This window comes from Coregonus clupeaformis, unplaced genomic scaffold (assembly GCF_020615455.1).
Source record: "Coregonus clupeaformis isolate EN_2021a unplaced genomic scaffold, ASM2061545v1 scaf1702, whole genome shotgun sequence".
In the NCBI taxonomy this organism is placed as follows: Eukaryota; Metazoa; Chordata; class Actinopteri; order Salmoniformes; family Salmonidae; genus Coregonus; species Coregonus clupeaformis.
In genome coordinates, this window is record NW_025535156.1 from 35,123 (window position 1) to 48,315 (window position 13,193).

Here is a 13,193-nt window from a genome sequence, read left to right on the forward strand (position 1 = left end):
GAATGTGTGTGTGTGTATGTGTGTGAGCCAAATAACTCCATCATGTCTATGATGCATTGTCTCACATCAGATAGCCCGACGGCCGTCTCCACTGATGGGTTGAGGGACGAGCGTCACAGAGGAGTGACGCCATCTGGCGTGAGACATTGGTCTATGATGACGATGCCTTGTGAGAGTGACAGCAAATGGAAAATGCTGGAAGGGAAAAATCAATCTCTTCTGCCTAGCCCCTGGGTCATGGTGCGTGTGGAGAAATGGTAATATGGTGCAGCCAGACACCCACTCCTTTCCTCCTCTCCCCTCCTCTCCCCCTCTTCTGGGAGACATGATAATGGTGGCTTGTCTATTACTCAGCCCTGTCTCCCTCTCCCATTAGACTGAGCTTGCTATGGAAACACTGTAACTACATTAGCCTGCAACATACTCTCATTTGTCCACATCTCTTTCTCTATGTGTGTCTCAGTCTTGTCTTATTATTAATTTGTGTCTTAGTTCATTGGTATTTTCATGTTGGCAGAACAAACCTGTGGAAAACATTGGCTAACACTTTGTTTGAATTTATAATGTTTTTATTCAAGCTTGGTTTGTTTTTATTGAATGAAAGGTTGAATAATGTCATGTACATCTTTGCTAGGCTCAAAGAAAGCACACAGACTGTAGACTGCATCAAATGCAGAGGAAAAAGTTCAAAACCAAAGCAGTATTTAAAAAACGAATCGACACAATAAACATGCACCTAGCTGTACAGTATTAATATCCCCTCTCCTACCAAAGGGGCAGATAAACCACATGTTCTGTCATGTCATTTCAAATGTCATATACTACTGTATAGCACTACTGTATTTGTAATGACAAAGTATACAGTATCATGGTGTTCTCTCTGTTTATTTTTTCAGCAGACAGTAGACAGGGTCCTGTTTTTCTTTTTCCTTCTTTGTTTTGGTCACTTTGGCATAGATGTCAGTTTCACCCTGCTGTTCTGGTCTTTCCACTGAGGGGAGAGGTTGGTAGATTTAGTCAAACATGTTGGATACTGTATGTAGAGAAAGTTAACTGAGTGTTCTGAGAATGAAGTGTCTGTGCAAAACCAAATCATTACAGTTAAGTGTATCTTTATATAAATATACCTCAGAAACACTGTGGTTTGAGTTGTGTGGGACTTGTGTTATGTTATGAGTCGTTGCTCACGTTGCCTTCCTCTGTCTGCAGGCCTGTTGGTCTCTGTGTGCATGTGGCTAAAAATTCATCAACCTGTGTAGCATGTGGTTACGTGTGATGTTCAGGGCTGCCCTTACTCTATGTCAGTATAACAGACAACAGATAAAAATAGGTATCATGTGAACCTACCTTTGTAACCCATCAGACAGTACATGTACATGATATTATTTTACTTGTTTATTTTTTTAGTACCCACCTCTAGTTATTACACTGTACAGTGCCTCATCTCCTGGACGATCAGTTGGAGAGCTACAGAAACAGAAAATGTACTTCAAACTCATACATTTAAATATATAATTAGAGAAATATCAACAATAAGCCTCATACATTTCCTTGATACTGAAGGAAGAGTAAGAGCAGGATTCAGACTTACTGATGAACATCCGATCCCATGCCTGCTGGGAATAAAACAGAGATCAGTTCTATGTATTGTAAAGGCTAAGGGACTCCTGAAAAGAGAGGAACAACTATGACATTGCATACATACCTGACACACCTTCTGAACCCAAGGGCTCAGGACTCCTTCTGTTTAAGGAAAATATTACAGGCATATATCATTTATCATTTGTTATATATCATTTATCATTTATGCATATTGAGTGTGGGAAATGCACTTTACAAATTAAATATTATTATTATTATTTGTGTCATATCTTGTGTCTGGTATAGGATTTAGAAATAATGTAGTAGTTACTTGTCAAGTCTACTCCCGCTCTCCCTCTCCGGTGCTCGAGGTCACCAGTTCACTCATCATTACACACACCTGCCACCATCGTTAAGCGCACCTGCGCTAATTATGGGACTCCATCACGTCATTGATTACCTCCCCTATATCTGTCAGTCCCTCAGGTTCATTCCCCAGTCAGCATTAATGTTATGTTTCTCATGTCCAGACGCAGGTCTTGTTTTGTTCTATGTTTATTTATTATTACACCCCTGTACTTACTTCTCATCTCCCAGCGTCTGCGTTACAGTTACTAAAATGTCTTACCTTTGATGCCCTGATGATTTCAGTCCTGTATTAGAAATAATGTTTTTTAATAGTCAGATACAGTATATCATAAACCAAGGGCTTTCTCTGCTAGGTTATTATTAATAATGTAATGATTAGACAAACTCTCCAGTCACCTATCATGGAATAGGCTCCTTCATCACCATCAATGGGGACCTCACTACTGAACAGACAAGACAAGACATTGACACCATTGTAAATAACTTACAGAAGCCATGGAAAAGGGAAATCATGTTAGACTGTGAAAGGGTATTGTATGAAAAGTACTAAACCTATATGGTAACTTCATTGTTTCATCAAAGATACTGCATATCAGATATTTTCTGGACCAAAATAGGGAAACTAACCCAGGCCTATGACACTTTTATGAAAACTGTCTAATCTCAATATTGTGGTGAAATTGCATAATTTTCCATTAAAAAAAAGTTTCAATTGAAGAGAAACTTACATTACACCAGCTGCGACTAGAACATCCAGCATAATAAAATCAAAGACAGAAAACATACAGTATAACTTAGTACTTAAAGAACTTCATTAAAAGAAAATGAACTATATGTGATGCAAAATATGCTATGTTAAAATATGAACTGATATACTGTACCTGGTACAACTGAGATTAGACTGTAGGTTTGATCCGTATCCTGATTCTCACTAAGGGAAGAGTACAAATATTTTAACCCTGTCTCAACAATGTGGACATTGATAAATCCAGTAGTATTTTGTTTTTATATGGTAGGCTTTCTGTACCTCGGTCGATGGTCACTGCTTATCACTGTAACAGAAAGCAACAGTAAGGAATGACTTAAACCATTGTGTTACTATACATAGACACTTAGTTTTTTTTTTTTTTTTTTATATACTTTGTTTATTGAATTTTCAGTACCAGCATTTAGTAAGTAATTACACTTGAAAGTTATTTGGTATGAATATGGAACAACAATTTGAAGACATCAATACAGCAAAACATGGAGAGACAGACATGAAAGAAAAAATAGACATTAAGTACATAAATAAGATAAAACACAAAAAAAAAATAAAAAAAAATAAAGGAAGAATATCTGTTTTGATCCAGTTGTTATAGGTCAGCTAGCACAGTTATTACCGTCCTTAACATCCGAGATGTCGTATATGCACATACCAGGCTTCTTACATCACCAATATATAAATATACATCACTCTGGAACTGCAGGGAAATGTATTCTTTTGACATAAGAAAAGAAGGGGAGCCCACTTTGCATAAAATTTGTCTACAGACCCATTGAGTGTCTGTTTTATTTTCTCCAACTTTATGCAATTCAAAATAGATTTAATCCAAAGAGCATGAGAAGGGGCTGCAGAGGATTTCCATCTAAGTAAAATTAATCGTCTCGCTAACAACGTGACAAAGGCAATTACATCCTTATTCATTTTGGTCAATTGTATTGTGGGTAAGGAAACTCCAAATAATGCAATGAGAGGGTCTGGCTCGATCTGTGTGCCGCTTAATTCTGAGAGTGTGTTAAAGATGTCTTTCCAGAAACCAACAAGAGATGGGCAGCACCAAAACATGTGCACATGATTAGCAGGGGACTGGTTACATCGAACACAATTAGGGTTCACATCCTTGTAAATTTTTGATAGTCTTGCTTTGGTCCAGTGAGCCCTATGAATGAGTTTGCATTGGATGAGGCCGTGTTCGAGCGCAAATAGAAGAGCTATGTACCCTTTTTGAGTGCCTCTTCCCATAGTTCATCAGATATTTCCTCACCCAGTTCCTCCTCCCAAGAGGATTTGATATTGTTTAATGAGATGGCTTGTAGTGAGCAAATTTGACTATAGATTATTGACATTGTGCCTTTCTGATTAGGAAGAGGGGTGAGAAATGTGTCGAACTGTGTTCCACTAGAAAGGTTGGGGAATCCTGGATCTATGCTGCGGATGTAACTCCGGACTTGTAAGAATCTAAAAAATGATGTCTGGGGAGACCAAATTTAGCTGATAGTTGTTGAAACGTACTAAATGTATTGTTAGTATACAGATCTCTGAATCTTTTAATACCGAGATTAGACCATGTTGAGAAAGCACCATCAATCATAGATGGGGGAAAAGCTGGGTTTGAGGCTACCGGAGCCAAGGAAGAGGTTGTTTGAAACCCAAAGTGGCGCCTAAATTGATTCCAGATCTTCAATGTTGTTTTGACACATGTATTGTTGGTGAAGGAGGAGTAAGGGCCTGTAATAGAGGAGTGAGCGAGGGAAGACAGTGATGCCGGTGTAGACGAGGCAGCCTCCATCTCCAGCCAAGTTGGGGGTGGGAATATTACTCTGCTCTGCAACCAGTACTGAATGATCCTAAGGTTAGCGGCCCAATAATAGAATCTGAAATCTGGTAGAGCTAGACCGCCGTCTGGTTTGGGCCTCTGCAAGAGCTGTTTTCGCATCCTAGGAGGCTTTTTGTCCCATATAAAGGGGTAGAATTAGGCCGTCGATCTTTTTGAAAAATGTATTGGGTAGAAATATTGGAAGGCACTGATAGAGGTATAAGAATTTAGGGAGAGTATTCATTTTAATAGAGTTAATTCTAGCAACTAAGGAGAGGTGTAGCAAAGACCACCGTTCCAAATCGTCCTTAGTACGGGTTAAGAGAGGAGCAAAGTTGGCTTGAAAAGGTTTTCAAACCTAATTGTGACATGTACCCCGAGATAAATAAAACTGCTGTGTGCTATTTTAAATGGCAAGTTATGTAAAGGGGATTTTTTTGCAGCCATGTTAAGTGGCATCAATTCACTTTTACTGAGATTTAGTTTATACCCTGATATGTGACCGAAGGATGCGAAAGTGGCAAGGGCAGCAGGGACAGAGACAGAAAGATTGGATGTGTATATTAATAAATCATCTGCATATAAAGACAGTTTGTGTTCGTGCCCGTATCTGACTATGCCTTTGATGAGGGGGTTGGAGCGAAGTGCTATTGCAAGTGGCTCTATGGCGAGGGCAAACAGTAAGGGACTTAAAGGGCAACCCTGACGTGTCGATCTTTGCAGAGGGAAGCGATCTGATTGAGTGTTATTAGTCCTGACAGAGGCTTGGGGGGATGAGTACAGAAGTTTTATCCAGGTCATGAATTTGGAGCCAAAGCCAAATTTATTTAGAGTGTAAAAAGGTATTTCCATTCCACCCGATCAAACGCTTTCTCCGCGTCCAGGGATATAATGGCTTCAGAGGTATTGTTGACAGAAGGATTGTATATAATATTAAATAATCTTCGGAGATTGAAGAATGAGTGTCTATTTTTTATAAATCCTGTTTGATCCGGAGAGATAATTGATGGGAGGACTGTTTCTAGCAGCGTTGCCAGAATTTTGGCTAGAATTTTATAGTCCACATTTAGCAGGCTAATTGGACGGTATGATGCACAGTCAAGAGGGTCTTTGTTTTTTTTAAGAATAACACAAATGGTTGCTTGAGTGAGAGTATGTGGGAGAGCACCATTTACAAATGCATCATTGTACATTTCAATTAGAATAGGGGCTATTTTGGTGATAAACTTTTTATAAAACTCTGTCGGGTAGCCATCAGGCCCTGGGCTTCTCCCAGATTGAAGGGATTTGACAGCGTTAGACAGTTCTTCAACAGTGATCGGCTGCTCTAATTTTTTTACCAAATCCCGGCCGACCGAAGGCACAGATAGTGAGTGGAAGAAATTATCCAATTCCAGTGTATCCGCTTTACTTTCAGAGGTATATAGAGACTGGTAAAATCTCTTGAACTCCTCATTGATCCCCCCAGGATCTAATGATATCCCAGATGATGTACGAATTTTTGTAATCTGAGATGATGATGATTGTTGACGAACTTGTGAGCTAATAATTTACTGGCTTTCTCTCCTTGTTCATAGTAAGTGCTCCTAGACTTGACAAGCATTTCAGTAACCTGGTCTGTTAATAGTGTGTCAAATTCTGCTTGCAGAGTTAAACGTTCCTTATAAATATCTGGGGATGGTGAAACGGCATAAATGTCATCTAATTGGGCAATACAGCGTGTTAGCATAGATAACCTATTCCTTTTCAATTTGTTCTCATGTGCGGTGTAGGAGATAATTTCACCTCTGATATAAGCTTTCAAAGTTTCCCAGAGAGTAGACGCAGAGATGTTTGGGGTTCTATTTGTAATCATGAAAAAGTCGATTTGACTCAAAACAAAGTTGACAAAGTGTTCATTACTGAGCAGTTGGGTTTTTAGTCGCCAAGGCGGTCGCTGATTGTCAACATTTTGAAATGCTACTTCCATAGTAACAGGGGCGTGGTCAGATACAACAATTGGGTTATATGAACATGAAGTTATGGAGTGGAGGAGCCGGTCATCAACAAGGAAGTAGTCTATGCGCGTAAAAGTGTGGTGAACCGATGAGAAAAAAGAGTATGCTTTCCCAGCTGGATTAACCATTCTCCAAGGATCTGAGACTGCGAATTCAGACATAAAGGTTCGAACAACTCTAGCTGAGGTTGATAGGGTGGTAGGTTTAGTGGAGGATCGATCCAATTGTGGGTCTAACCAACAGTTAAAGTCACCTCCTAAAATCAACATATGGGTGGACATATCTGGGAGTGTAGAGAAAACCGATTTGAAAAAATCACCGTTGTCCCAATTAGGAGCATAGATATTAACAAGAATAACCTTTGTATTGAGCAGCCTACCACTGACAATTATATATCTACCATGGGGATCTGCGATCACCTTAGAACATGTAAAAGGTACCGATCTGTGAAGTAAAATAGCCACCCCTCTCGCCTTACTCTGAAATGAGGAATGGAACACCTGACCCACCCATCTGCACCTAAGACTTGAGTGTTGTGATACCTTCAGATGAGTTTCTTGGAGAAAGATGATGTGAGCTTTCAAATGATGAAGATGGTGTAGCACCCTACTACGTTTAACTGGGTTATTTATGCCCCTGCAGTTCCAAGTAATAAAATTAAAGCCATTCCCTCCAGCAGTATGGGCTACACTAGGCTGAGTCATATCTTAAGAGAGAGAGAGGATGTGTAAAGGACAAGGTACAATGTAAACTGAAGATCTTAGTTGAACCTAAAAGCGCAAATGTAAAAAAACAAAGACAAACGAAGAGGCACAAAAAACATATACAAACTATATACATGAACAAACCCTTCCCTCACACCCGCCTTGCCGAAGCATCTCCCCAAATGAGATGCAAGCAAAACCTAAATACGAAGAAAGTTTAGGAGCTAAGCATGATAACTCTTACTCTGTGCTACCTAAGATTAGTGACCATTTAACTAGAGTAAGCCAAACATGAATAGAATGGTCCCCAATAGAGTCTAAGGAAAACTATCCTCAATTAAGAGAGGTTTAACCTCGACGCAGATGGTAAATGATCAGACTGAAACAGCCATGCAGACCCCCAGATATTGGCATTAGAGGCGGCAAACCTGGGCTGGAAATAAAAAGATAAAGAAGAGAATGACATTCATATGTCGATGAACCCAGCAGAGATGGCTTCGTTAGTCACCCATTCGGCCTGCTAACTAGCCTGCTAGGAAGACCAGCTAGCCAACCATTTGTTACAAACCATGCGGTACAACAGCCGCTTTCACGTTCTTGTTGATGAAATCTGCCGCTATAGCCGGGTCCTCGAATCTGTGCATGGAACCGTCCGGTAAAGTCAGTCTCAAAACCGCAGGGTAGATGAGGCCGAACTTCACGCCCGGGCAGGTGTGTAGTTGGCGTTTCACAGCTCCAAAGCTAGCCCGCCTCTTAGCCACAGCTGTTGTGTAGTCCGCAAATATCGAGACTCTTTTACCCTTATGTAGAAGAGGGGATGCTTCTCCCGATCTTCTCAGTATGTCGTTGCGGACGTGAAAGAAATGCACCCTGATGACAAATGGTCGTGGGGGTTCTCCATCCCTGGGTCGGGCTACGCAGAGTGCGGTGAGCCCGGTCTAGCAATGGCTTCTCCTCTAGCCCGAGCAGCTCCTGAAGTAGCTGGGCCATGTACTCCGTGGGTCTTGGGCCCTCCACTCCCTCCGGTATTCCCAATAGACGAATGTTGTTCCTCCGCATTCTACTTTCCATATCTTCGCATCTATTATCGAGGAATGCCACCCTAGTTGTCAATGAGCCGACGCTAGCCTCTAGCTCGCTAATGCGAGTGCCGTGGTCTGTAGCCCTCGCTCCAAATCCGATAAAGTCACCCCATGTGCGTCGAGCTTATTCTGTATACTCTCGATAGATTTTTTAAGCTCGTCTTTGATCGTTGATATCTCTGACCTGAGGTTGGTAGAGAGACAGTCAATTTTTCCGAAAATGTCGGCTTTGAGGGTGCCTATCACGGATTGTAGCATCTCCACAGTCAGTGTTTCCGTGGGGCGGCATTGGTAGCGTTCGATGGCGGGGGTGAGTCGGGAGAAGTTGCAGGCTTGTTGCGGCCTGCTCTTGCAGACTCTGTTTTTGGTCGGGTTGATGTCATTACGAATTTAAATTTATTAAACTTGAACTGAGTTGTTTATGGGTCTCTTCAGACGCCTGGGCAAACAGAAATGTATGCAGTTTTGCAAAGTTAAATATATAAATTTGGTCACTAACTCAGGAGCGATAGGGAGACGCGTGCTACATCCTTGGCTTCCAACAGCGCCCCCTCCATAGACACTTAGTTTAACGTCAAGCATCTGTTCACTTTCCCCCACCATGTCACATAGCTAGATATGGGGATTGTAAGGCTGGGATTCAATAATATCTGCATTAGATCCGCGTTATAGCTCGCTTGACATTTAAAGGGAATTTCCGATTGAGCCCTCATCTGCAGCATTTTGTGAATGCGAACTGCTAGTGGACTAATCTACAGTTACAATATATAAACAAATATATTGCTTAACTTGACTGTTTACAGATTGGTTTATCAAAATTCCAAATTCCACATTGCTTGCTTGACATTAAAAGGGAATTTCCGATTGAGCCGTCATCTGCAGCGTTTTGTGAATGCGATCTCCATGAACGGCGGGGAAAATGCTTTTAAAAGCTGCATTTTCGGCTGTCCAGTTACAGTGTTAAGAATTGATTCCTGGCCTAAACCAAACAGAGACTGTCAACTTCACTTACTTTGTTTCAGGATCCCCCAGTACCTCCACAGTAACAGCAGTACAGACAGCATCAGAAACAGGAGGACCAAGGCTGCTCCCACATTCTTTAGTCCCTCTGTGAAGACCATTGATATATTAGACTCTGGTGTAAAGTAGAAGCTGGTGTTTTACTTGATGCTGAGTCTTGAGTACGTAGGCTTTCTTTACAAAGCAATATATTGGCTGAAAATGTGTCTGAATGACAAATATTCAAACAGCACTGCAACAAATGGACAAATATACAGTATGGATAGCAATCTTAGAATTACAAACATACATTATACACAAATATTGACAGAATCTTACCTTTCCATTCTCCATCGACCTTAAAGACTACTAAATTCTCCCCTGTTGACTTCAATTGACTGGGTAGAAGTTTATCTCTGCTGTAAACACAGCTGTAGTTGCCTGAGTCTTCTTTTGTAACATCCTTCATGGTGAAAATGGTTTCATCTTCACTGTTGTCCAGCGCTGCAATTCTTATCCCAACTCCATTCTTGCAAAGGTAAACATTTACATTGTCCTGGTGTCCTCTGATGCCAGTAGTGCTACATTTAAAATTGACTTTTACCCCTTCAGCCACATTAGACGGTCCAAAGATCTTTGCTGGGTAGATCTCTGCATAAAAAAAATACCAATAAGGTGTGAACCCTTAAAACATTTTTTGAAAGTTAGAATTTCCCGTAAGTGTAAGTGAGTTTATTATTAAGAAGATAATTTGCGTTTTAAAAGTATATACTGTATTTTACACACTGATTGACGAAACACGAATCACTAATCACCAAATAATATATACAGAAATACTTTACTTTTGTGTTCAGAATTTGCGTCTTCACATTTGACAAGGATGGATGCTGTGGCTTCATGGAAAAATTAACACACTTAGGGAAAGTATTTTGTTCAGGAAATTAACCTAAATATGAAAATAATTAAAAAGATTACTTGAAAAGTAGAAAATACTCACAGGCCACAAGCCATAGGAGTCCTAATGCTGCCATGATGTTGGCTGAGACTTCTGTGGTGTGGAGAGATGGTTTCAGAGAAATGCAATGATGACGTACAGTACCTTACCTATTTAGTCTAACGATGGTAACCACACATTGTACCACTCAAAATCCGGCCAATAGGTCTGTTTGGTGTGCTTTCTCAAATACTTTTGACATATTTAAGCATACTTTCGTAACAAAGCCATTTTGTCATTACAGTCACACCCTTACGTTGCAGAGGAGAAGTGACCTGGTACATACACTATCAATTGAAATCATCAGCAACATGTATAAACAAATATTTAGCTAAACTTGACTGTTTACAGATTGGTTTATGAAAATTCCACATTCCAAATAGTATACCAATTTGGCAAATTATATGTTCAATATAGTTTATATGACAAAATACTCAGTTTGTATATTTTATTGAACATTCTATCTATCACCCATCCTACCAGGGGTTTTATTGACTGTGACTGCAACCATTTGGTACTTTATATATCCCACTGTAGAAGTAACAGTTTGAAATACATAACCCTTTGTAGGTTCAATTACAATTGTTCCATATGTGGTAAGTACTGTAAAACATGTGCATTGTATATGGTATAACCACATATTTCTCAAGAAATAGTATTTATCTGTCAGTGTATTACTATTGTTTGTCTTCCAGAAAGAGACAGCATGATTAGCCTACTTCTTACGGACATCAGTAACTAACAGTCACTACAGTCAGTAGAAGTATGACCATATCTGAACATATCAATCAGATTTAGGGGTTGCAAAGGTAGGGTATATTACTGGAAACTTTCAAAGTTTACCAGTTAACTACCAGCATATTGGTATCTTTCAATGATTTTATGTAATCTACTTCAGATTATCACAGGTGTCTGTAATAATATATGGACCTCTGTGTGGCTTTATCACATGTAAAATATATGAAATAATTAAATAAGCTGATAAAAAAATAAAAATAAAAGAATGACAAAGCTGTAAAACATTATCCAAAATGTATAAAACGGATGGGTCTAATCCTGATAGAGGGTTACTACTTTATCATCTTCTTTGACTTTCTAGTACACTGCCACCTTGATAACTGTATCAGTAAAGTTAGAGAGTAGAGGTGTGGGATTCATATGTAGTGACTAATGATGTAGGTTGGGTATCTCAAGTGGACATTTGTTTTAAACAACATTTGATATTTGAGTCTGTTTTAAGCTTTGTAAGCTATGGGGAGTGACAGTGTTAGATCTTTTTGCAATGTGTAACACAGTCTTCCTATTAGCTTTCAAATGTACAACTGTAAATATACAACTGTCCTGTAGGCTGATAGCCTACCTCAAAGGCTATGCATGGTCAATCCCTCATCTGCAGTGGCCCTACAGCATTAACTGTGATACGGCCTCTGCAGAAGTGAGGGCATTCATACTTCTTGCTCTTTGTGGAGCAGAGCTGTTGAGTGGGAAGTTGTCAAGGAAGTGAGTCTGTGTTTATACAGGACCTCCCGCCCCCACCTACCGTCAACAAATGTTGTCAATGCGGAGCTATATGGAGCCCTCCGCATTGTTACAACATTTGAGAGGTGCACGGCGATGTTGTACGGAGCTAGATTTAGCCTCTGCATGCCAACTGCTTCACACCCTCCATATGGCACCTCCGACAACATTTTCGGATCAAGCATAAATTGTCTCTTTCTTCTCGATCACACCGACAACGTCATTGCATTTTGGTTACACCAGATGTATTTTTGTTTGCCTTGCAGCATTGCGTTGCAGAGGCAGTTGCAGTGCGTTCTGTGTGGCGCATAAGTTGGATTTATCGAACGTATGCGTCAAACTGTATGCGTAGACGGCTTGACAGAAATGGTAGCAGAAGGTGAATGTTGAACTTTTGTTGCACACATATCCAGATGATGCTGCTTACTATTTTGTGCATTGATGCTGTCGGTGTGATCAAGGCGTTACCGGCCTCGCGCTCTCTCGCAGCTTGGATTGAAAGTTTCTGCTGTATAAAACCAGTCTATTAATGCCAAATAATACAATCATTCCGCTGTCAAAACAATAGCTTACTAGGGATTGTTTAATTATGCAGACAACGCAGTCTAGCCTACTAGTCTATCTATAGCTGTATACAGTATTAGCTGGTAGCCTATTTATATTACACATTGAAACTCGGACTCCACGCTGTCAGGGCTACCTGTCTCATCACTCGTAGGCTTATCAGTGTTCTCAGAAGGGGGGTTGCTTTTGTCGTATATGATGAATGGTGGCAATTATTGCCATCAACAAAGAGTCCGTTATGCTGCATCGTGTTAGAGGCTTTTATTCATACCACGAGGTTACAGCATAACTTACAGACACGCGTTGTCCGGAGAACGGCTCCTCCAATTGCTATGGCCGTTCTAACGTCTCATCGTTTAACCCCTATTTATAAACACTGATGCCCCCTCTTCTGGCCAATCACCAGTCTCCCCTGTCTACAACCCACCTCCTGTCTGTGATATGTGGTATTACACCTAAAACATTCCCTCTTGATACTACCATAAACAACATTCCATTTCTTCATGAAAAACATTTAACAAAGGCATAATCTTCAGATACTATATTCCCCCTTTCGAGACGCAACTAAACGTCCTCGAAACCAAACAGAATAGGATTATGACTAGTAACAACTTATCTTATTGAGTATCTTTAACCTTAAACCAAAACATTCTCCTCTAGAGTGTAAATACCTTTCTTATGAAATATGAATAACTGTTGATGAAGTGTGAACACATTACTATGAATTATGAATAAATCTTTATGGAGTGTGAGAGCGAAAAACCTGTCCGGCAACCTTTGTTCCAAATCCATCCATCCATCAATCA

At 40.2% G+C, this 13,193-nt stretch overlaps 2 long non-coding RNA genes across 2 annotated transcripts; both read right to left on the minus strand.

Annotated features, from left to right (window-relative positions):
• Nucleotides 1–938: 938 nt before the first annotated feature.
• On the minus strand, nucleotides 939–1,988 carry LOC123487403. The gene is made up of 4 exons (XR_006659764.1): nucleotides 1,706–1,988; nucleotides 1,592–1,613; nucleotides 1,415–1,467; nucleotides 939–991 (listed from the first exon to the last, which is right to left on the minus strand). It is a non-coding gene; the product is annotated as an uncharacterized LOC123487403 (long non-coding RNA).
• An 821-nt stretch (nucleotides 1,989–2,809) lies between these two features.
• On the minus strand, nucleotides 2,810–9,399 carry LOC121583270. The gene is made up of 3 exons (XR_006003485.2): nucleotides 9,325–9,399; nucleotides 2,978–3,002; nucleotides 2,810–2,881 (listed from the first exon to the last, which is right to left on the minus strand). It is a non-coding gene; the product is annotated as an uncharacterized LOC121583270 (long non-coding RNA).
• Between the last annotated feature and the right edge of the window lie 3,794 nt (nucleotides 9,400–13,193).